This window comes from Oncorhynchus keta, chromosome 13 (assembly GCF_023373465.1).
Source record: "Oncorhynchus keta strain PuntledgeMale-10-30-2019 chromosome 13, Oket_V2, whole genome shotgun sequence".
NCBI classification, from domain to species: Eukaryota; Metazoa; Chordata; class Actinopteri; order Salmoniformes; family Salmonidae; genus Oncorhynchus; species Oncorhynchus keta.
The window spans coordinates 36,622,663-36,648,801 of NC_068433.1; the positions used below are offsets into that span (position 1 = coordinate 36,622,663).

Here is a 26,139-nt window from a genome sequence, read left to right on the forward strand (position 1 = left end):
TCCTTTGTCTGCAGGGAGAAACTTTGTAGTAGGGCATTGGGAAAAGAGGGAGGCGCATCAGGGCTGGTCGCATTAGAAGGGGTGGGAGATTAGGATATGTTGAACGGGCAAGGAGGCATGGCTGAGTCAAATAGGAATCCTGAATTAATGAAGTGGTGTCACGGTTTTCATGTGGTGAAGGAGAGTCGGACCAAACTGCAGTGTGTATATTGCGATCCATGTTTAATCAAACAACGTAAACACAAACACTACAAACCGAAACAAAAACAGCCTATACTTGTGTCAACTAACACAGCACAAGGATATCAAGACACTCAGGACAATCACCCACAATACAACCAAAGAATACGGCTGCCTAAATATGGTTCCCAATCAGAGACAACGATAAACACCTGCCTCTGATTGAGAACCACTTCAGACAGCCATAGACTCTCCTAGAACACCCCACTAAGCTACAATCCCACTATGCTACACACCACATACAAAAACCCATGTCACACCCTGGCCTGACCAAATACATGAAGAAAAACACAAAATACTTCAACCAAGGCGTGACAAGTGGTCTTTACAGTTTGTTTTTTTTACAATTGCTTACACACTAAAAGTGGTGCTTGAGGCACACTCAGTGGAACCATTAACTCATGTACCTAATCTTCAGACCAAGTCTGCAAAACTGCAGGCCATTATCTGCTTTACACTTAGTTTGCAATTGTAAAACACACTTTTTGCAAAACACTAAACACAGTTCTCCACATTAGACATATCATTCAAAACTAACAGGTCCTGTGTTTCGTTTGGAAAACACCACCATTCAAAATGCCACACTCATTTGCCGATTACCTACATCCAGTGCTCACGTGTGAAAACACTTACAGATAATTACTTTACTTAGAAATCAGAGCTTGAGCACTATAAATTGGCTTCAGGTAGGCTTTCTTGGTATGGACAACAATGGAGGCCAATTTTGGATTGAGGGTTAGAGGAGGAGGAGTGGGAAAAGGAGGAGGAGTGGGAAAAGGAGGAGGAGTGGGAAAAGGAGGAGGAGTGGGAAAAGGAAGAGGAGTGGGAAAAGGAAGAGGATGAAGGTGAACAATCACATATCCGGTCCACTTTGGTTGACCATGTGGTCAACCATGGTTTGAGTTTCAGGGAGGCTGGGCAGAGGGTCCAGCCTAACTTGAGCTGCTACACTGCAGTAAGTGTCATCTGGACACTTTGAAATGAGAACAGGTAAGTAAAGCTACCTTCTATACCATGCTACTGCACTTACAGCACTACATTAACATTTATATTAACATACTGAAAGAAATCCTGCACCCTAACCATTCACATGATTTTGCAGAATTGCTACACAACGCTTCAATGGAGGAAGAAACCAGCTGTTCACAGCAGAGTAGGAACAACACATAATGAATATTGTCATTTCAAACAACCGCATAAGTTTACGACAACTGCAACACCACATCATTGACAACAGTATTCCATAACACAGGGTGAGTTTACCTGCACTTAGCGGTCTCCTGGAATGCCATCAGATCAGATTAGTATGAAGCTCTACAGAGTACCATCTGACAGTGACACAACTGTGCTATAAATATGTACAAGTAAGCTATTCTATCCTGTCATTGGTATTCCAGTGTATTGTGCTACATATTGACTGCTCTGTCTAATCATACTGTCATACAATGTCTTGTCTGTTTCAGAGTTATGGAACTAGACGATGCTGCAGTGCATGATTTCATCTACATTGATGAGGTCTGCTTCAACCTAGTCAAAACAAAACGCAGGAGAAGAAACCTCATAGGACTGCGTCAATGTCCCGGGACAGCGTTGTGGCAACGTCACAATGTGTGCAGCCATTAGTCAGAACAGTCTTCCATCATGCCATGCTTAGTCCTTGCAAAACTACCTACATTATCACCGTCCTTGACACCCAGCATAATTTCTCATTCCCAATGGCCACAGCAGTCCAGGTTTGTTGTCATCTGGGACAACGGAAGTTTCCATCGGGCTGCTCTGGTCCGCAATTGGTTCATTGACCATCCGCAAGTTTTGATGCTCAACCTGCCACCATATTCTTAAATCCCTAACCCAATGGAAGGTATATGATCGCCAACCCCACCCACGCATACCCCTTCTCCAGGAGATGGAGGTGGCCTGTGGTGACATAGACAAGGGGGCATGCCAGGGCTGGATACGCCACTCCAGACATTACTTCCCCCGCTGTTTAGCCAGTGAGAACATTGCTTGTGATGTTGATGCGGCACTGTGGCTAGACCCAAATAGGAGACGGGACGCACCCGATTGCTTTTTTTTTATTTATAGTAACAAGCCTGTTTTTTTTCTTTATAGTAACAAGTCTGTTTTTTTTCTTTAGTAACAGGCCTATTTTGTTTATCTTCTACTGTATTTGTTTTGGCTGTTACTGTTCATCCTGAAATCTGGATGTAAAAAAAATATTTTTAATTTTTCCCCAGCCTTGCATTTCTGTTAGTGTAAAGATATACTGAATATGCATACATACTGTATATTTGTGCAGGTACATGTGAGTGCTATGACAAACTTCAGTGGACTCCAATGAACATGCAAAAGACACACGATAGAAGTCATTTATCACATCCGCGTGTAGTTGGGAGTGTATAAGAGCTAATCATTTGATGGTTTGTGTGTAGAGTTTTGATGCAAAAAAAACAACTTGGAGAAGAGTTAAAATACTTTTGAATTAAGTGTTTGGTTTTGCAAGAGATGTTTTGGGATGTTGTGTGTAGTCTAGAGAAAAGGTGCGATAGTTTCAGAAATCATGTGTAAGCAATTGTCAAACTGTAAAGAGTTCAGCCATGTGCTTCTTGTCAGCAACAACCACACCAACTTGAAAACTTCTTATGGCTGGGGGGCAGTATTGAGTAGCTTGGATGAATAAGGTGCCCAGAGTAAACTGCCTGCTCCTCAGTCCCAGTTGCTAATATATGCATATTATTTGGATAGAAAACAATCTGAAGCTTCTAAAACTGTTTGAATGATGTCTGTGAGAATAACAGAACTCAAATGGCAGGCAAAAACCTGAGAAGAAATCCAACCAGGAAGTGGGAAATCTGAGGTTGGTCGATTTTTCAACTCAGCCCCCATTGAAGATACAGTGGATATTTGTCATGTTGCACTTCCACTAGATGTCAACCGTCTTTAGAAACTTGTTTGATGCTTCTACTATGAAGGGGGGCTGAATGAGAGGGGAATGAGTCAGAGGTCTGCCAGCAGCCACGTGCTGGTCATGTGCATTTCACATGAGTGGTATCTCCTGTTCCTTTGCTTTTCTGAAGACAAAGAAATTCTCCAGTTGGAATATTATAGAAGATTTATGTTAACATCCTAAAGATTGATTCCATACATTGTTTGACAAGTTTCTACGGACTGTATCGGAACTTTTCGTCAGCAACTAGTGAACACGATTCGTGAGTTTTGATTTGTTTACCAAACGCGCTAACAAAAGTAGCTATTTGGACATAAATGATGGACATTTTCGAACAAATCAAACATTTATTGTGGAACTGGGATTCCTGGGAGTGCATTCTGATGAAGATCATCAAAGGTAAGTGAATATTTGTTATTTCTGACTTCTGTTGACTCCAACATGGCAGATTTATGTATTTGTCTGAGCGCCGTACTCTGATTATTGCATGGTTTGCTTTTTCCGTAATACTTTTTAAAAATCTGACACAGCGGTTACATTAGGAGAAGTGTATCTATCTAAAGTTCCATGCATATCTTTATCAACATTTATAATATATTATTTCTATTTCTGTATTTCTGTAAATTTATGTGGCTCTCTGCAAAATCACCGGATGTTTTTGGAACTACTGAACAACACGCCAATGTATACAGATTGTTTTTATATAAATATGAACTTTATCAAACAAAACATACATGTATTGTGTAACATGAAGTCCAATGAGTGTCATCTGATGAAGATCATCAAAGGTTAGTGATTAATTTTATCTCTATTTCTGCTTTTTGTGACTCCTCTCTTTGGCTGGAAAAATGATTGTGTTTTTCTGTGGCTTGGCTCTGACCTAACATAATCGTTTGTGGTGCTTTCAAATAAAGCCTATTTGAAATCGGACACTGTGGTGGGATTAACAACCAGATTACCTTTAAAATGGTATAAGATACTTGTATGTTTGACAAATTGTAATTATGAGATTTCTGTTGTTTTGAATTTGGCACACTGCACATTCACTGGCTGTTGTCATACCGATCCCGTTAACGGGATTTCAGCCCTAATACGTTTTAAGGGACAATGGCAGCTGTGAGGAGGGTTTATTCTCCAGGTCTTTAACCATTTTCCAGAACTTCTTGGTTTGGCTCAGAGAGAACTGCTCCTTAAAGTAACTAACTTTGGCCTTCTGGATAGCTTGAGTGCACTTATTTCTCTATTACCTGTACGAGAGCCAGTCAGCCTAAGTATGTGCGTGCCGAGCCTTTTGCCAAATGCAATACTTGTGGTGGAGTAACTTTGCAAGCTCACGGTCGAACCAGGGGTTGAACCTATTAATTCTAATTTTCTTTATGGAGGTGTGTTTAGAATATCACTGAAGATATAAAAGAAGGTTCATGCTTCTTTGGCAGAGGGGATCAAGCTGATTCTTTAGAGGCCAGGTCAAGAAGGAAGGCTTGCTCATTCAAGTTTTCTTTTAGCAAGCGTCAAATCGGGATAGGTCATTTAACTGAGCAGCCATTACGAACACAGGCTATTTGAAAGTTTAATGCTTAAAACCAGCTAATCAAATTGTTTGGGGACAGACTTGGAGACAACTGAGCACCGAAGGTGATTCTTGGGAGAGATTGCCACAAGGTTGTAGCCAGAAAGGTTAACACCAGTATTCAAAACACTTTTTCATAACCACATCTCAGTAATGACCAACACATCTGGATTGGAGCTGTGAACCCACACTTTCAATTGATCCATTTTAGGTAATACGCCGGCCGCCCAACAACCTGCCCGCTTGACCCTATCCCCTCCTCTCTTCTCCAGACCATTTCCGGAGACCTTCTCCCTTACCTCACCTCGCTCATCAACTCATCCCTGACCGCTGGCTACGTCCCTCCCGTCTTCAAGAGAGCGAGAGTTGCACCCCTTCTGAAAAAACCTACACTCGATCCCTCCGATGTCAACAACTACAGACCAGTATCCCTTCTCTCTTTTCTCTCCAAAACTCTTGAGCGTGCCGTCCTTGGCCAGCTCTACCGCTATCTCTCTCAGAATGACCTTCTTGATCCAAATCAGTCAGGTTTCAAGACTAGTCATTCAACTGAGACTGCTCTTCTCTGTATCACGGAGGCGCTCCGCACTGCTAAAGCTAACTCTCTCTCCTCTGCTCTCATCCTTCTAGACCTATCGGCTGCCTTCGATACTGTGAACCATCAGATCCTCCTCTCCACCCTCTCCGAGTTGGGCATCTCCGGCGCGGCCCACGCTTGGATTGCGTCCTACCTGACAGGTCGCTCCTACCAGGTGGCGTGGCGAGAATCTGTCTCCTCACCACGCGCTCTCACCACTGGTGTCCCCCAGGGCTCTGTTCTAGGCCCTCTCTTATTCTCGCTATACACCAAGTCACTTGGCTCTGTCATAACCTCACATGGTCTCTCCTATCATTGCTATGCAGACGACACACAATTAATCTTCTCCTTTCCCCCTTCTGATGACCAGGTGGCGAATCGCATCTCTGCATGTCTGGCAGACATATCAGTGTGGATGACGGATCACCACCTCAAGCTGAACCTCAGCAAGACGGAGCTCCTCTTCCTCCCGGGGGAAGGACTGCCCGTTCCATGATCTCGCCATCACGGTTGACAACTCCATTGTGTCCTCCTCCCAGAGCGCTAAGAACCTTGGCGTGATCCTGGACAACACCCTGACGTTCTCAACTAACATCAAGGCGGTGTCCCGTTCCTGTAGGTTCATGCTCTACAACATCCGCAGAGTACGACCCTGCCTCACACAGGAAGCGGCGCAGGTCCTAATCCAGGCACTTGTCATCTCCCGTCTTGACTACTGCAACTCGCTGTTGGCTGGGCTCCCTGCCTGTGCCATTAAACCCCTAAAACTCATCCAGAACGCCGCAGCCCGTCTGGTGTTCAACCTTCCCAAGTTCTCTCACGTCACCCCGCTCCTCCGCTCTCTCCACTGGCTTCCAGTTGAAGCTCGCATCCGCTACAAGACCATGGTGCTCGCCTACGGAGCTGTGAGGGGAACGGCACCTCAGTACCTCCAGGCCCTGATCAGGCCCTACACCCAAACAAGGGCACTGCGTTCATCCACCTCTGGCCTGCTCGCCTCCCTACCACTGAGGAAGTACAGTTCCCGCTCAGCCCAGTCAAAACTGTTCGCTGCTCTGGCCCCCAATGGTGGAACAAACTCCCTCACGACGCCAGGACAGCGGAGTCAATCACCACCTTCCGGAGACACCTGAAACCCCACCTCTTCAAGGAATACCTAGGATAGGGTAAGTAAGGGTAAGTAATCCTTCTCACTCCCCCCCAACAAGAGTTAGATGCAAGTGGCTGTTCCACTGGTTGTCATAGGTGTTTGCATCAATTTGTAAGTCGCTCTGGATAAGAGCGTCTGCTAAATGACTTAAATGTGAAATGTAAATGTGTTAAAGTGCAGAAAACCCAGGCTTATACAAGTGCAGAAATCAGTGAAACAGATATCAGGGCACAGGTCAAGATTTGGGGCTAGCACAAGTAGATGGGCCAGGGTGTACATGCACATTTCCAGATTTAACCAGTAATTCAATCAAGGCACGGCAGAGGACAGGGAGAGCTCTGCAGTGTTGATTTATGACATTTGAATGTGCATTAGATGGCAACAAGATCATATTATACAGAAATTTCACAAGGTAACATGAATACAAAGCCGGCGAGAGGTGGTTAGAATAGGATCGGGGGCCAAAAGTCAGTGTAACCAATAGAGAGTCAGAGTCCCGAGTGTGGGAACAAATATAGTCTGTCCCACGGTAGGGTAAACAAGAAAGTTGATAGTCAAAAAAGCATGCAGGAGTCATGAGGCAAATAGCAAAATGCACAAGAAAAAAAAACTACTTACTTCAGGGGAAGTGATGGCTGCCCTTGGGGCCACCTGCATTTAGGCCAATGTTGGGCCGATGAGCAAAGGCATATTGGCCCAATGTTGGCAGTCTACCTGGGTCCAAGGTTTTAACCCGCATTGGGCCCACATCGTGCCAATGTGGAAATGTTTGCCTTTGAAAAGATAGGCTTATTTAGCGAGGGCTGGCCTAACCAGATATGGGCTGCCCACACTGGGCCAATGTGGAGCCGATGACCAAAGGCGCATCTGCCCAATGTGGGCAGCCTACAAGGGGACAATATTTTAATCTGTATTGGGCCCACATCTACTAATGTAGACATCTTTGCTGGGCCTCGTCTTCCAAAAATAATTATTCAGATGAAAACAAATCTTGGTAGAACCCTATCCCTCTGCAAAGAATAATTTTGGAACCCTTTTTTTTTCTAAGAGTGTAAGCACATAAACATTGCAGAAGTGTGTGCAGTATTGTTCTATGAGGCAAAGCATGCTCAGTGCATATGTAAAAAAGCAGACTAGGAGAGCATGCACATTTTGAGTATTGAGATGCACCCAATGTTGAGAAAAAGCTAATAAAGGAGCCTAAACAATTGCTTAAGAGGGCATTTTGGAGGAATGTTTTGTATTCTAATACTTATTAGACCACACAGACTTTACCCCATGGTATTTGTTATTCATTTCTCATTAATTGTAAATGTTTTATTATCCTACCTCCATGGACGTGTTGCATGCACTAGCCATGAACAAAATATATGAATACTGATGAACCCTCCAATCACAGCACAGCGTCCCCCTCACTTCCTGAGTTATTCAATCAGGTGACCACTGACCTTTAATTAACCTCTTGCTGCTCACCCATCAACCGCACACACACACACACACACGTATGTATATACAGTGGGGCAAAAAAGTATTTAGTCAGCCACCAATTGTGCAAGTTCTCCCACTTAAAAAGATGAGAGGCCTGTAATTTTCATCATATGTACACTTCAACTATGACAGACAAAATGAGAAAAAAAATCCAGAAAATCACATTGTAGGATTTTTTTATGAATTTATTTGCAAATTATGGTGGCAAATAAGTATTTGGTCACCTACAAACAAGCAAGATTTCTGGCTCTCACAGACCTGTAACTTCTTCTTTAAGAGGCTCCTCTGTCCTCGACTCGTTACCTGTATTAATGGCACCTGTTTGAACTTGTTATCAGTATAAAAGACACCTGTCCACAACCTTAAACAGTCACATTCCAAACTCCACTATGGCCAAGACCAAAGAGCTGTCAAAGGACACCAGAAACAAAATTGTAGACCTGCACCAGGCTGGGAAGATTGAAACTGCAATAGGTAAGTAGCTTGGTTTGAAGAAATCAACTGTGGGAGCAATTATTAGGAAATGGAAGACATACAAGACCACTGATAATCTCCCTCTATCTGGGGCTCCACGCAAGATCTCACCCCGTGGGGTCAAAATGATCACAAGAACGGTGAGCAAAAATCCCATAACCACACAGGGGGACCTAGTGAATGACCTGCAGAGAGCTGGGACCAAAGTAACGCCAGGGACTCAAATCCTGCAGTGCCAGACGTGTCCCCCTGCTTAAGCCAGTACATATCCAGGCCCGTCTGAAGTTTGCTAGAGAGCATTTGGATGATCCAGAAGAAGATTGGGAGAATGTCATATGGTCAGATGAAACCAAAATATAACTTTTTGGTAAAAACTCAACTCGTCGTGTTTGGAGGACAAAGAATGCTGAGTTGCATCCAAAGAACACCATACCTACTGTGAAGCATGGGGTTGGAAACATCATGCTTTGGGGCTGTTTTTCTGCAAAGGGACCAGGACGACTGATCTGTGTAAAGGAAAGAATGAATGGGGCCATGTATCATGAGATTTTTCCATCAGCAAGGGCATTGGAGATGAAACGTGGCTTGGTCTTTCAGCATGACAATGATCCCAAACACACCGCCCGGGCAACGAAGGAGTGGCTTCGTAAGAAGCATTTCAAGGTCCTGGAGTGGCCTTGATCTCAACCCCATAGAAAATCTTTGGAGGGAGTTGAAAGTCCGTGTTGCCCAGCAACAGCCCCAAAACATCATTGCTCTAGTGGAGATCTGCATGGAGGAATGGACCAAAATACCAACAGTGTGTGAAAACCTTGTGAAGACTTACAGAAAACGTTTGACCTCTGTCATTGCCAACAAAGGGTATATAACAAAGTATTGAGATGAACTTTTGTTATTGACCAAATACTTATTTTCCACCATAATTTGCAAATAAATCCATTAAAAATCCAACAATGTGATTTTCTGGATTTTTTTTCTCATTTTGTCTGTCATAGTTGAACTGTACCTATGTTGAAAATTACAGTCCTTTCATATTTTTAAGTGGGAGAACTTGCACAATTGGTGGCTGACTAAATACCTTTTTGCCCCAATGTATGTATATATACAGTGGAAAGAAAAATATGTGAACCCTTTGGAATGAACTGGATTTCTGCATAAATTTGTCATAACATTTGATCTGATCTTCATCTTAGTCACAATAATAGACAAACACAGTGTGCTTAAACTAATAACACACAAAGTATTGTAATTGTCTTGTCTATATTGAATACACCATTTAAACATTCACAGTGTAGGTTGGAAGAGGTATGTGAACTCCGAGGCTAATGACTTTTCCAAAAGCTCATTTGAGTCAGGAGTCAGCTAACCTGGAGTCCAATCAATGAGACGAGATTGGAGATGTTGGTTAAAGCTGCCCTACCCTATTAAAAAACCTCAAAATTTGAATTTGCTATTCACAAGAAGCATTGCCCGATATGAACCATGCCTCGAACAAAAGAGATCGCAGAAGATTAAGAATTGTTGACTTGCATAAAGCTGAAAAGGGTTACAAAAGTAGCTCTAAAAGCCTTGATGTTCATCAGTCCACAGTAAGACAAATTGTCTATAAATGGAGAAAGTTCAGTACTGTTGCTACTCTCCCTAGGAGTGGCCGTCCGGCAAAGATGACTGCAAGAGCACAGCGCAGAACGCTCAATGAGGTTAAGAAGAATCCTAGAGTGTCAGCTAAAGACTTACAGAAATCTCTGGAACATGCTAACATTTCTGTTGACGAGTCTACAAACCGTAAAATACTAAACAAGAATGGTGTTCATGGGAGGACACCACGGAAGAAGCCACTGCTGTCCTAAAAAAAAACATTGCTGCATATCTGAAGCTCGCAAAAGAGCATCTGGATGTTCCATAGAGCTACTGGCTAAATATTCTGTGGACATATGAAACTACAGTTAAGTTGTTTGGAAGGAACACACAACACTATGTGTGGATAAAAAAAGTCACAGGAAACCGACATCAAAACCACATCCCAACTGTAAAGTATGGAGCATCATGGTTTGGGGCTGCTTTGCTGCCTTAGGGCCTGGGCAGCTTGCTATCATCAATTGAAAAATGTATTCCCAAGTTTATCAAGACATTTTGCAGGAGAATGTAAGACTATCTGTCCGCCAAGTGAAGCACAATAACAGTTGGGTGATGCAACAGGATAACGACCCAAAACACATAAGTAAATCAACAACAGAATGGCTTCAACAGAAGAAAATACGCCTTCCGGGATGGCCCGGACAGAGTCCTGACCTCAACCCAACCTCAACTCAATTTCACAACAGACATCCTAAGAATATTGCTGAACTGAAACAGTTTTGTGAAGATGAATGGTCCAAAGTTCCTCCTGACCATTGTGCAGGTCTTAACCGTAACTACAGAAAACATTTGTTTGAGTATATTGCTGCCAAAGGAGGGTCAACCAGTTATTAAATCCAAGGGTTCACATACTTTTCCCACCCTACACTGTGAATGCTTACACATTGTGTTCAATAAAGACATGGAAATGTATAATTGTTTGTGTGTTATTAGTTTAAGCAGACTGTGTTTGTCTATTGTTGTGACTTAGATGAAGATCAGATCAAATTTTATGACCAATTTATGCAGAAATCACAGTAATTCAAAAGGGTTATTTATTTCTTTAATTTATTTTACTAGGCAAGTCAGTTAAGAACAAATTCTTATTTTCAATGACGGCCTAGGAACAGTGGGTTAACTGCCTGTTCAGGGGCAGAATGACAGATTTGTACCTTGTCAGCTCGGGGATTCGAACTTGCAACCTTTCGGTTACTAGTCCAACGCTCTAACCACTAGGCTACCCTGCCGCCCCACAGGTTAACTGTGTGTGTGTGTGTGTGTGTGTGTGTGTGTGTGTGTGTGTGTGTGTGTGTCTCTATACTCAGAAGGAAAAAATGTCCTCTCAACTGCATTTATTTTCAGCAAACTTAACATGTGTAAATATTTGAATGACCATAACAAGATTCAACAACTGAGACATAAACTGAACAAGTTCCACAAATACAGTATGTGACTAACAGAATTTGAATAATGTGTCCATGAACAAAGGGGGAGTCAAGATCAAGGAACAGTCAGTATCTGGTGTGGCCACCAGCTGCATTAAGTACTGCAGTGCATCTCGTCCTCATGGACTGCACCAGATTTGCCAGTTCTTGCTGTGAGATGTTACCCCACTCTACCACCAAGGCACCTGCAAGGTCCACGGACATTTATATATATATATATATATATATATATATATATATATATACATTTCTGGGGGGAATGGCCCTAGCCCTCACCCCCCGATCCAACAGGTCCCAGACGTGCTGAATGGGATTGAGATCCGGGCTCTTCGCTGGCCATGGCAGAACACTGTCATTCCTGTCTTGCAGGAAATCACGCACGGAACGAGCAGTATGGCTGGTGGCATTGTCATGCTGGAGGGTCATGTCAGGATGAGCCTGCAGGAAGGGTACCACATGAGGGTGTAGGATGTCTTCCCTGTAATGCACAGCATTGAGATTGCCTGCAATGACAACAAGCTCAGTCCGATGATGCTGTGACACACCGCCCCAGACCATGACGGATCCTCCACCTCCAAATCGATTCTGCTCCAGAGTACAGGCCTCAGTGTAACATTCATTCCTTCGACGATAAACACGAATCCAACCATCCTGGTGAGACAAAACCGCAATTCGTCAGTGAAGAGCACTTTTTGCCAGTTCTGTCTGTTCCAGCGACCTAGAAGGCCAGCATCCTGGAGTCGCCTCTTCACTGTTGACGTTGAGACTGGTGTTTTGCGGGTACTATTTAATGAAGCTGCCAGTTGAAGACACTCCTCTTTCTAATCTGGTTAGGGCCAGTATGCGCTGTTCTGTGAATGGAGTAGGACACAGCGTTGTTCGGGATCTTCAGTTTCTTGGCATTTTCTCGCATGGAATAGCCTTCATTTCTCAGAACACGAATACTGATGAGTTTCAGAAGAAAGTTCTTTGTTTCTAGACATTTTTAGCCCGTACTCGAACCGACAAATGCTGATGCTCCTGACACTAAACCAGTCTAAAGAAGGCCTGTTTTATTGCTTCTTTAATCAGAACAACAGTTTCCAGCTGTGCTAACATACTTGAAAAAGGGTTTTCTAATGCCTATAGCCTTTTAAAATCATAAACTTGGATTAGCTAACGCAACGTGCCATTGGAACACAGGAGTGATGGTTGCTGATAATGGTCCTCAGTACATCTATGTATATATTCCATTAATAATCAGCTGTTTCCAGCAACAATAGTAATTTACAACATTAACAATGTCTATGCTGTATTTCTGATCAATTTGATATTATTTTAATGGGCAAAAAAATGTTATTTTATTTCAAAAACAAGGACATTTCTAAGTGACCCTAAACTTTTGAACGGTAGTGTATATATACACACTCCTGTGTGACTCCCTCCCCTTGCTGCTCACCCATTAACCCTGGTCCCCATGTGTCATCCGGCGAGGGTTAACAGTGCCAGGAAGGGATAATTGTGATTGGCAACAGGGTCAGAGGTGTGATTTAATTTGGCCCTTAGTCACCACAGAAACTAATTAACTCAACTAATGGGTCATTCTCAGGGTAATAGTGATCCATCAAGACCAGGATGCTAGAATGCTGTGGAGATCTATTTGCAGTGGAATGGTGTGACGATAGGGGTCGCCTACAACTTTAAATGCATATAGTGTTTGTGTGTGTCTGCGTGTACACTACTTTACCGCACAGTAGGATGTACAGTGTATGTGTTTTTCACTTCCAAATCTTCAGGATGAACAATAAAAAATAATAATAATAAAAAAAATAAAAAAAATATAAAAAAAAAATATATATATATATATATATATATATATATATATATACCAGCGTGAATACTTTACATAATATGGCTCACTTGCATATGCTTTAGCCTGTGCATCTGTCAAGGTGGAGAGAGGTAAACAAACCCATACTGTGTTACAGCATGTTACAAAGAGGAAACTAGGTAGTTTACATAACCCTATGTTTGAAGTAGCCAATCAATTTATGCATGGATCTGTGCACACTGTAGAAAGAAGGAAGCCATGCTGTGGCTAAACAGATAGTCAGGAATGGGCAAATATTATAAAATACAATTACAAAATACCATAAAGATCAATATTTCAAAAAATAAACTGCAAAATAGTTGTATGTTGAAATGTTTTTCAGTGAAATACATTAACATTTAGTATTTTTAAATACAGAAATACATTTGCATGTAGCGCCCCAAAAAGCGACAACATTCTCAGTAAATGTTACAGAAACGTTTAACTTTCTATGACTGTGATATTTAGTTGTTTATCTTTCTTAGTTGAATGCACTGACTGTAAATCACTCCTGATAAGACTGCTAAATGACCAACATTTAAATGTATGTATATGTGAAAATGAACATGCCAAAATAAACTGCAAAGAACACTGGTTATTATTATTGGCCTTGTTTTGAGGGTAGATTTCATTGGAATAATACTTCCCCATTGTTCATTTATATTTAGTTAATTTAGCAAAAACTTTTATCACACCATAGTCCCATCAAACGCCTGATACCAATACAGGGAACAAAGCCATATTAATGCAAATGATTTTGGAATGAGATATTCAACAAGCAAATATCCACATAGTTCTTGCCATGTATTGTATCACTTAATTTGGCACAGAACTCTCACTAACGGGTGCAACAAATATATCTGCTTACAAGGCAGGCACGCCTTAAAAAAATGTTAATGAAACAGTGATTATTTCTCCTCCCACAATATTTCTCCACAATGCGGCATTATATTCAGTTTACTGCAGTAAATATATAGAGAAACAACAATATAGTACTTTTTTGTTGAGTGGCAATTGCTAATAGAGAATATTTAATTAGGCCTATATATTACAGCATACAAACTGATATTTGGTATTTATACCACTTGCACTTTAGGCCTTAGGCTTCTAAACCTCTCTACCAATAACGGTTTGCAACTTGCTGCCACTGATCTGTTCTTTATATGAATGTGATTGCTGGATAACCAGTACCACATATCATCTAAAATGGTACATGCAGTATGGTACTGTATTTTGATTTACTGTAAATTACTGTCATCAATTGGCCAGTAAGATACTGTAGTGTTTCAGGACAAGGTTTTTAGATATCCTAAAATACATTCTGACTCACGGTTGCAACAAATATTGCCTCTTACAAGGCATGCCTTAAATTATGTTAATGAGCCAGAGACTGTCTCCGTCCAAAACATTTTCCCAAATTGCAACATAATTAATATTGTAAACACATTTACGCTATTTTACTGTGCATTCCAAAGTGTTTTACTGTTAAAATTACAGAAAGGTCTTAGTGGGCTGTAAAACAAATGTACAGTATTTTACTGTGCACTCTACAGTAATCTACTGTATTCAGTTCATACAGTATCATACTGTTGAATATTACAAAAACATCTAACAGTGTAACTGTACACTTGCAGTTCCCACATTAAAAGAGCCAAATGTAGTTCTCTCTTTGTAAAGACAGGAGGAAAAGATACAGCCAGTACTTATCAGCACCTACCTGTGTCTTTAGTGATAAATGGATACAGATCTGCAGAGACAGAACACAGGGCTGTAATGCCTTGCTATAACTTGTGATGTCTTGTGTGCGTTGCGATTGCTTTTGATGGGGATGTGATGTCGGCTGCCTTTGCACCATGTCATAATGTACGAAAAGGGGTTTTAATCTCTGACTGTGTCCTTCCCAGCAGGGGCCTATGACTAAGAAACAATGTGAGAGCTCATGATTTTCCTTCATCCTCCCCCTTCTCCTCCTCTTCTTTCTTCTGCCTCTCTCACTTGTCTTCTTCTGCTCTTCATCACGTGTTTCACTAAATTTCCTCCTCCTCCCTGTCTCTTTATTCTCCCTCTCACCCTTGTCTTCCTCTGTTCTTCATCAGACGTGTCACTTAACTTCCTCCTCTTTCTTCTCCCTCTCTCCCTTCATTTCCTCTGCTCTGCTCTTCATCCCGGGTTTCTCTTAACTCCCTTCTCCTATTTCTTTTCCCTCTCTAACTTGAATTCTTATGCTCTTCATCGCACAATTCACTTAACTTCCTCCTCCCTTCGTTGTTCTTCTCATTGATCTTCCTCTGCTCTTCATCGCCTCTCACTTCACTCACTCACCTCCTCCTCCTCAACTCACTGCACATCACCTCCTTTTCTCTCTCCCTTATCTTCATCACGTGTTACACTTAATGCCCTCCCTCCTCCTACCCCTCCTCCTCTTCCTCCTCTTCCTCCCTGCCTCTCCGGGTGATGCAGGATAATGACTTGGCATGTGCGCGTTGCATCAGGCACAGCAGCAGAGTTAGTTTTTATTTTTACACTCTTCTACAAAGGAGCCACTCACTGTCTCTCCCTCTGTCAGAGCCCCCTGTGAAATAATAATTTATTTGTTCACTGAAAATGAGAACATTTCCGTGTCCACCACTGTCTCATTATATACAACATGTGGTTCACTTTGGTGCTGGAGAACATTGTGTTATAGAGGCACAAAGAGCAAGAGTGACTTTTATGAATATCTCCTGCTGCTTTTAGCTAGACAGAGTACCTTTCCAGTCTTACTGCACTGTTTTACTGTTAATGAGTGGTCATCTACATTCCAAACAGATTCCTCTGTGTGCTGGTGATGGGTAATTACACCTAATTATTAAGAACTGAGCACTGCAGTCGGTGTGAAGAATATATTTTGTGTTGCATCCATCTCAGGGCTTTGAATTAAAAGAATGATGTCCAATACACAATCTTCTCTGAGACTGAAAAATCCACCCAAGAATGGATGGACACCGCTAGTCACATATACTGAGACACATTGTTAAAATAGCTTGAACAAAACTAATGTTAGCCCGATTGATGTATGATTTTTCTGTCCTGTTGTCATCCTGGCACGCGAGATAGCTGGTTTAAAATGTATATGTCCGGCCCTTCAGGGAAATGAAGCCTCCATACACAGTTAAGATGGATTAACTTGGCCAGGCATACAACTTAATACACAGCAAGATTATTCATATGTTCCTGTGCTTTGTTATTTCTTTGAGCGATCCCAGAAACACATTAGGATTGTTCTTTTGTACCGTGTCATTTGACAAACGTCTGGCGCAGCAGCGAGTACACAAGGATGGAATGCGTGATTGATTTTACGTTCCTGTCAACGCCTTTGGGCCCCTACGGTCTCAGAAGTCTGCTCGTCCATTTTTTGTGAGGAAGAAATGCTCTAGACTTTTTTTCTCAAAAAAAATTCACCGTGAGCATCTTTAAGTGTGAATCTGACTAATCAATGCTTTGCTATTTATAAGTTGAGTGGTTCATGTGTTTTTTTAATCGGCCAAGAAAATGTAAACAAGGTCATAAATAAACAGAAAATTACATGGTTTCAAAAACTGCTGGAAGTCATGTAGAAGACTCACTCTGTCATTTTTACATTCCCATTTCAGTATTTCCAGTTTCCATTCTATTAAATTCAAATGTAAATTCCGACTCCAGATTCGACTTGGGGGAAAAAACAGAAGCGAAGAGAATGAAAAACATTATTTTGCTAATTACCACTTACATTCTTGGCATCTTGTGCCACATGTAGCCCCTCGAGGCGGTACTGTAGTAGAGTTCAAACTAGATAACGATGCACTGGAGTACAGTATTTTCCCTCCAAAATTACAATGCCTATAAAAAAAAGCCTCTACTCTGAGCCCCTCAGCAACAAAATAACAGTGTGTTACAGAGCAGATAAGGCCACTCCAGTGACTTTCGTTCACTATCAATCTCTACTGTATGGGAAGAGGACTCAGCTTCTGCAAGTACAGGCTCTATATAGCCAGAGATGAGAGATCACAGAGGGCTAGCAGCACTACTCTGCACCCTCCTCACCCTGACCCAGTCAATGGTCAACAAGACAGGGCAGAACAGAACACATTCATAACACATTCATGCAGTACAGCCAAAGATAAGCAACTTCTACAAAGTCTTGGCGATATCTGTGATGAGAAATCCATCGCACACGCATTTGACTACATTTTACCGAAATACATAATGTCCTTGAGGGAAGTGTGGCAAAAACTGTAGCCTTGCTAGTTAGACAGTATGCACTGCAAGTCATATTCCTTTTTATGTTTCATTCTAACCATGGAGTTAGTTGTTTTACTTACCTCTGTTGTCTTGGACACAATTTCAATTATTTAGGGAATTTAGGCACAGGTTGCACTTTGTGGTAAATGCAGGCAATAAATACAATTTCATTGATGAATCTCCAAACATAAGCATGTTGATAGTGTGTGAATACAGTACTCTTAGAAAAAAGGTATTAAGTAGAACATATAGAGTTTTTCAGTTTGTCCCCATAAGGGAACCATTTTTGGTGCTAGGTGGAAACCTTTGAACCCTCTATGTAGGGTACTTCATAGAACACACTGTAAAACGTTCTACCTAAAACTCTCCATGAAGGGTTCTAGGCAGAAGTTAAAGGTGCACGTCACATGCACACGTACAAGGAAATGCCTTTCTTGCAAGCTCTAAACCCAACAATGCAATAATCAATGATAAAAATGACGTAAGGTAGAACAAAAATAAACAAGAAATAAAAATAAGAAGAACACAAGAAAGTATGTAAGCATACTATACATAGGATCAGACAGTTCTAGTACCATATCTACAATGTGCAGGGATACTGGAGTGATAAAAGTAGATACAGTATGTACATGGTAAGGTGACTAGGCATCAGGATATTTGATAAAGAGTAGCAAGAGTGTATATGATGATTGTATGTGAGTGGGTGTGCGTGTGTGTTGTCATGACTAACTCCTGGGTGAGGATCAAAGGTGCCAGATCAGCTTGGCAAATGTATGACAGGAAAAGGGGAGTTGTGCCGGTTTTGACACCATAACGCCCGGTCATAAATTGTGTGCTGCAAAAGGGTCTTTCCTGCCCTGCAGTATTGGGAAAGGAATTCCTTTGTTATAGAGACATTTTGCTGCCCAAAAAGTCTAACGGCAAAATAATTAACTTCGGGAACAATATTCATGAGATAGGAATGTTATGAATGGTCCGTGGGGATCTAATCCTGTCATATTGCTTTTCATTTTGTGATGTCATTAAAAACTGTATGACGAAAATACTGTAACTTAGGAAGGAAACGCATTCTATCTGTCAAGTTTATATCTAAATGTTGTATAAAATATATGATGAAGTATGACATTTTTTTGGAAAGATAAAATCCCATTGCTATCTTCTAATGAGATAATGGTTTTTCATGTCCGTTGCATATTAACTAAGCCACACCACTAATGAGTTCAGTGGTCAGGAGCTGTAAAGTGGTCAGGAGCTGAACCCTGAATAATCCACCAAAGCAGATGGACAGTGTGAGCCGGATGTTACGAATGGTTGAATCTACCAGACCTGACAGCGTAGACACCAAAAGATGTGAGACCATGGTTTACACGTTGAAATGGTTAGAAACTCTGAAGCTTTCAACCTCAACACTAGATGAGAAGATAACCTCACCTACGAGACCAGAAACATTCACAGTCGGCAGCTGTGCATGTAAAAGTGGTCCTAGAACTTTGACTGAAGACATGAGGTGGGAAGGAAGAATCTCATCTCAGACAACCATTGGTGCATCTGAAGTATTTGTCTAACAAACATTTCACTACAAGAAAAGCTCTACAACTAAGAAGTACATTGTGACTTCTGGGGGACAACCAGAGCCTTACATCGAGCTACTCCCCATAGACGGATCGATTGGCTTCAACTGAGAGATGACAGAGAAAGACATCTACGCGCAAATATATATATTGCATTTCTTATCCGAATGACAGGTGGTTCATGTGCAAAGTATTACTATTCCTTTGAGCATAGGTTCCAAATGTATCCAAGTGTTGTCTCTCTTTGTCCCTCTCTCTTTTTACCTACCCCTCCCTCTCCATATGTGTAACAAATCATCATATCTTGTCAGTCTTCTAGTTTAATCTTCTAGTTTAATTCAGGGGACGGTAACTCGTTAAACAACTTCTTCCGTGGTGCCCCAAATTCCTAATGAGTTAATTGTTACATGATTAATTTAATCGGGAAACAATTAAATATAGTTAGTTGATTCAATAAATAACAGTCATTAGATTAATAGTAGTCACATCACGACAGTGTAGAGTCAGTATAACTGTGCATATTATGTGAGTGTAAGAAAATAAGGGAGTGAGTGTTTGTGTGTGTTGGATTGTCAGTGTGTGTGAGTGTGAAGGGCACTGTGAGCGTGCATAGAGGGTGCAAATATATGAAATAATATAAAATGCAAGGGTCAACTCAGATAGTCCATGTAGCCATTTTGTTAGCTATTTAGTTAGAAATATTGTAGTTTTATGTTGGTGTCAGACTTGAAGAAAAGAGAACAGGCTATGGCTTGGGTGACTGGAGTCTTTAACAAATTTCTGGGCTTTCCTTTCACACTGCCTGATATAGAGGTCCTGGATGGCAGGAACGTACAGCGCTGTCCACACCACCCTCTGTAGTGCCATGCGATCATGGGGGGTGCTATTTCCATACTAAGCTGTGGTGCAGCCAGTCAAGTTGTTCTCAATGGTACAACTGTAGAACGTTTTGAGGATTTGAGAGCCCATGACAAACCTTTTTCACGACTGTGCGAAACATTATAAGTCCTTAGTGATTTGGACACCGATGCCATTTCCTATAGTCCACAATCAGCTCTTTGGTTTTACTGATGTTGAGGGAGAGGTTGTTGTTTACGGCATCACACTGCCAGGTCACTGGAATAATTTAGTTGATATCTACAGATTTGACTGCTACAGTGCAGTAGTCATTGTGGGATGAAGCCCTAGAGTTCCTGGGAACAGGAATGATTGTGGTCATCTTATCAAAACATTTGGGGATTACAGACTGAGACAGGTTGAAAATTGAGAACACGCCATGGAATAGTCGGGCCCCGCGGCCTTACAGGTGTTGACCTGATTGAAGATCTTTATTGTCAGCCTTGGAGAGCTAGATCACCCAATCCTCTTGGCCCTCACACCCGGCACGACATTGTTATTGTTGAAGAGTGCATGACATGCATTGAGTTTGTCTGGTAGAGAAGTATTGTTGGACAGGGTGGGTCTTCCTTTGTAATCCGTGGACTGTAGCCCCTGCCACATGCAACAGGCGTGGAGCCTGTGTAATAGGATTCTACCTTATTCCTATATTGTCCTTTTGCTGGTTTTATAACTCTGTGGAGGACAGAGTGGGACTTCTTGTACTTGTTCCTGTCCTCAACTGTAGCCTCAGGGTTGTTTTGATGATACTTTGCCCAGTAAGTAGCCATGCCCGAGGGAGCTCAAATAGCGTGTCAGCATGATGGCAATGCCCGTTTTTTTTTACCCGGAGTGTGTAAAGAATGAGTTAAGAATTAACATATCAGACCAGAAGAACTCAAGCTGCAGAGTAGGTCTCCATTGGTTACAACCCTGGAAAACAACACGAGGTGAAGACGACAAAGTAGTCTCTCTAACAATCAATGTTACAGCTGAGTAGCTGTTCTATGTACTGTATCTAAGAAAGTAAATTTAAGTAGGACCATCCTATTACTCTCTTCAAACCATCGTCTACTACACTATTCTCATCACCCACTAGGGATCATCGGCACAGCTGATTAGCTGTCTTCAGAGGATCACTCTTCCAGAACGGGTGAAAGTATACACCATCCTGTTAGTTCTGCGTAAGACTACAGGACAAGGCATTGAAGCCACGGACAACTAAGAAGAAGGACATTGTGACCTCTGGTGGACAATCAGAGCCTTACACTTTATTTGGGAGAATGGTCTGCATTTGACCATCAGATGTTCCAAGATGAGTGAACAATGAGTCAACACTTCCACCACACTCGATTCAGCACACCAGATGTTGTTGATGAAGAGGCAAACCCCTTCTCCTGTTGATTTTCCTGACTATCCTGTCTGCACGGTGATTGGAGAATCCATCGAGTTTCAGAAAAGTAGAGAATATTGCAGTTTCGGGAGTCCCATTGGTAGCAAATCCGCGATCGGAGGTCATCTATCTTACTATCAAGTGACTGTACCAGTAGTTCCAGCCAACTGTGTCGAAAATAGGTTCAATACTCAAGGCTTTGATCAACACAGTGTACACTAGTGGAACCTGCTTCTACCAAACCAGGTTGTTTGACGAAACAAAGCTTTGGATGTCATTGATCACATGCTTCTGATAAAGTGATACAGGCATCGACACACTGCTTCAAGGTACACTGCTTAGCAATTTTGACACATGCCTCAGAGCTTCGGCATCAAACGTAACATCATTACCGGTTTTCCCTTTGCCTTAATCTCACAGGATCCCCCCTCTCTTGCCTCTGTAAGGCAAAAAATTAGGTCGGAATTACAGAAAGACCCAGGCTAGATGAGGCTAAATCGAAGTTAAAGCTGGAATTGAGGTAAGTAACTGCCGATCTGATGTTCAAAAATGATTGTTGGTTGTAAGAAATGATAGCAGATACATTTAAAGAAAATACAGTAAAACTAAATACAAAATAATCACAAAATAGCAAAGTTGGGTCGGAGGTTACAAAACTCTGGCTATCCAATTCGGCACCATTTTAGAGAGTTCTAGGGAGAACTATTTTTATCTTTGAAGGGTTCCTCCTAGAACCCTCTATGAACGGTCCTACTAAGAACCCTTATATCTTTGAAGGGTTCTCCCTAGAACCCTCTATGTACAGTTCCACCAGCCTAATTAACCTTTAAAATGTTACTCTTCATGAAAATATATAACATATATCATAAGGCCTTTCTTTGAGGGCCTATTGAAACTCCTAGTTTATAGGCCACAATGCGGAACGCAAGTCAAATTATGCTGGCTTGTAAAGTGTAATACAATTGGAATCCAACCAGAGAGAGAATATCCAACAATTTTTAATTTTAATCACCTGCAACCTGCATTCCGAATGACTGTCAGGATAAGAAAGATTGATTAGTGAGACTACCTAAATCCTCTAAACTAGAACAACAATCTCAGTAAGGGATACAATAAATCCAACTACTAACAGATTGGAAAAGTGCATTTTATTTATTTTTGTGTAGCATAACACTAATCAACCAATTAATGTACATGAAAAGCAAACAGTTGTGAAAATCAACATGCAATAGAGCATACTGGGGATTTGATTGTTGATTGTGATTGTCTGCAAATGCTGGGAAAGGGCTCATAAGTAAGCATTTCATGGTAAAGTCTACACCTTTTGTTTTATTTGCCACATACGTCGAATACAATCACACTCAACTCTTTTACACCACTTTGTGTTAAATTAATCTAACTCCTGAATCTACACTAAAAATGTTAAACTGAAAAAACAACACTTGGTAAAACTGGCCAATATGCTGTGTACCATACAATACACTGCTAGTTCACTCATACTCCCTTCTATTCTCCTACTCTCTACTCAATAAAATCACAGAAAATACTTATTTGAAAGACTGAAATCATGGCAAGGATATCAACTATGTCAGTACTGTATATGTAACATTATTAAGAAAATAGTATATACATGCACAAATATTCCCATATAGGTACGGTTTAAAACATTCTCACACCTATCTTTTTAAATTTATCAGATTACTCAAACTCCTAATGTTAAGACCACACTCAATGAGCTGTATACGGCCATAAGTGGTCCTTCTGTGGCTCAGTTGGTAGAGCATGGCGCTTGTAATGCCAGGGTAGTGGGTTCGTTTCCCGGGACCACCCATACGTAGAATGTATGCACACATGACTGTAAGTCGCTTTGGATAAAAGCGTCAGCTAAATGGCATATATTATTATATTATAAGCAAACAGGAAAATGCTCATCCAGAGGTGGCGCTCCTAGTGTCCGGGGACTTTAATGCAGGGAAACTTAAATCAGTTTTACCTCATTTCTACCAGCATGTTAAATGTGCAACCAGAGGGGAAAAAACTCTAGACCACCTTTACTCCACACACAGAGACACGTTCAAAGATCTCCCTCGCTCTCCTTTTAGCAAATTTGACAATAATTCTATGCTCCTGAATCCACTTTACAAGAAATATTAAAGCTGGAAGCACCAGTGACTCGGTCAATAACAAAGTGGTCAGATTAAGTAGATGCTAAGCTACAGGACTATTTTACTAGCACAGACTGGAATATGATGCAATTGCACTCTATTGCATTCCACGCTGCCCTTTCACACCTGGACAAAATAAACACCTATGTGAGAATGCTATTCATTGACTATAACTCAGCTTTCAACACCATAGTGCCCTCAAAGCTTATCATTAAGCTAAGGACCCTGGGACTAAACACCGCCCTCTGCAACTGGATCCTGGAGTTCCTGACGGGCCACCCCCAGGTGGTAAGGGTAGGAAACAACACATTCCCCCCTCCTGTACTCCCTGTTCACTCATGACTGTACGGACTGGCACAACTCCAACACCACCATTAAGTTTGCCGATGACACAACAGTGGTAGGCCTGATTACCTACAACTAAGAGACAGCCTATAAGGAGGTCAGAGACCTGGCCGTGTGGTGCCAGGACAACAACCTCTCCCTCAACATGATCATGACAAAGGAGATGATTGTGGACTACAGGAAAAGGAGGGCCGAGCACTCCCCCATTTTCATCGACAGGGCTGTAGTGGAGTAGGTTGAGAGCTTCAAGTTCCTTGGTATCCACGTCACCAAAATATTAACACGGTCCCAGCACACCAAGACAGTCATGAAGAGTGCATTGACTCTGTACTGGTACCCCCTGTATATAGCCTCGCTATTGTTATTTTACTGCTGCTCTTCAATTATTTGTTACTTTTATTTATTTTTGTTCTTAACTGCATTGTTGGTTAAGGGCTTTTAAGTAAGCATTTGACTGTACCTGTTGTATTCGGCACATGTGACAAATACAATTTGTTTGATGTCAAGGTTAAACACTGAGGTAAACACTAATGCTCAGGCACTATTTGAAAGAATAAAAATACAATAAATAAGCTAATTCAGATTTGAAGTGTTCTATATAGGTTCTATAAGTCAAAGCATAATTCAATTTCCGTGAAATTGCCCTGGACCAGTGTTCAATGTAAGACTCTCAGTGTAGATTTAACACTGGAGCATTTGCTGTGCACCGATCCCATATCAGCCAAACGTGCAAGCCGACACCAGCCCAACACAGGCTAGCCCACACCAGCCCAACACGGGCTAGCCTACACCAGATTAACACAGGCTGAACCACACCAGCCCAATACGGGCCAGCCCTCACCAAACCCAACACGGTCTAGCCCAATCCAAGCCCACACCAGCCCAACACGGGCCAGCCGAGCATGGACTAGCCCACACCAGCCCGACGTGGGCTAGCCCACAACAAGCTGAACACAGGCTAGCCCACATCAATCCCACACCAGCCTAACACAGGCCAGCCTACAACAGCCCAACAAATGCTATCCCATACCAGCCCAACAGGGGCTAGCCCACACCAAGCCCAGCTAGAGGTGTTGGCTTGTTATAATATTTGGATGTGTGGTTTGCACACAGTTATTTTAGTTAATGATGAAGTCTGTAGCCCTTTCCTGCAGTCAACTATCAAAAGCGCCCTTTTTGACCTCACGGGTGGAATGCTATTGATATTTTTCATAATGTGACCAAAATACGGTATTTCTATGTCTTTCTATGTTTAGTCTTCTGTGATGTAAAAAACTGTAATATTGGGATGCAAACTCAAAATTAAATACATTTCAACTCTATATCTGACATGGTACAGGTCTCTTATTTTTTTTAAGCCCATAACCATGTGTGTGAAGTGCATACTTTTGTTAAAGAAAACCAAGAATCACTTGGTGTGACTGATGTAGCCCACTGCAGTAAAAGGTTATTAAAAATACTTAAATAAGTGCATGTGACATATGAGAAACTTGCATTTCTTTTGTTCAAAACATATGTATGATTGTATCAGAAAGACAAAGAAGTTGTTTCTATGTGTCATGTTCCCTAAGTGCCTTTATAAAAATTTGGCAATTTATACATTGAATCCAATTGTAATAAATCAATTAAAAATAAATAAATTCCTATTAATTAGCAAAGGTGCATCGGCCAATGTGGGCATGTTTGCCGGGGTTCTTTTAAGTTAATTTAACCCTTTACCACATTCGATCACATATTTGTGATCAAATCAAATCAAATTGATTTATATAGCCCTTCGTACATCAGCTGATATCTCAAAGTGCTGTACAGTGATCATAGTTGAGTGATCCCTGCAGCGTACCATCGCCAATATGAACAGTAGCAACAGAATGAATGATGCAACAAATGTGTCGAAACAGCATTGTTGTCTGAAAAGCATCTAAACAATGTTTTGTACTGATGGTAAATAAAGGTCTTTATTTAACTTTATTCCACAATGTACCCTTTTATTGTTAAAGATAAATGCAAACTTCATCATCCAAGCATCACATGGAACACATCCACAGCCAAACTCATTCCTTAAACCAGTCTAAATAACAGGTTGCGCTTACAACAACAACAAAAAAAATGAATAAGTTAGCGACCTAATAGCTAGACCTGTTTACAATGCACCTCATCTTTGGTGAGCACAAG

At 41.5% G+C, this 26,139-nt stretch overlaps 1 protein-coding gene and 1 long non-coding RNA gene across 3 annotated transcripts in view; one reads left to right on the plus strand and one right to left on the minus strand.

Moving 5' to 3' along the window:
- LOC118392253 (chemokine-like protein TAFA-5) overlaps nt 1–26,139 on the minus strand; it is a 178,561-nt gene that overhangs the window by 78,731 nt on the left and 73,691 nt on the right. The gene's annotated exons all lie outside the window — the stretch shown is intronic.
- On the plus strand, nt 1,081–2,719 carry LOC118392254 (uncharacterized). Its single transcript, XR_004827336.2, has 3 exons — nt 1,081–1,230; nt 1,343–1,493; nt 1,704–2,719. It is a non-coding gene; the product is annotated as an uncharacterized LOC118392254 (long non-coding RNA).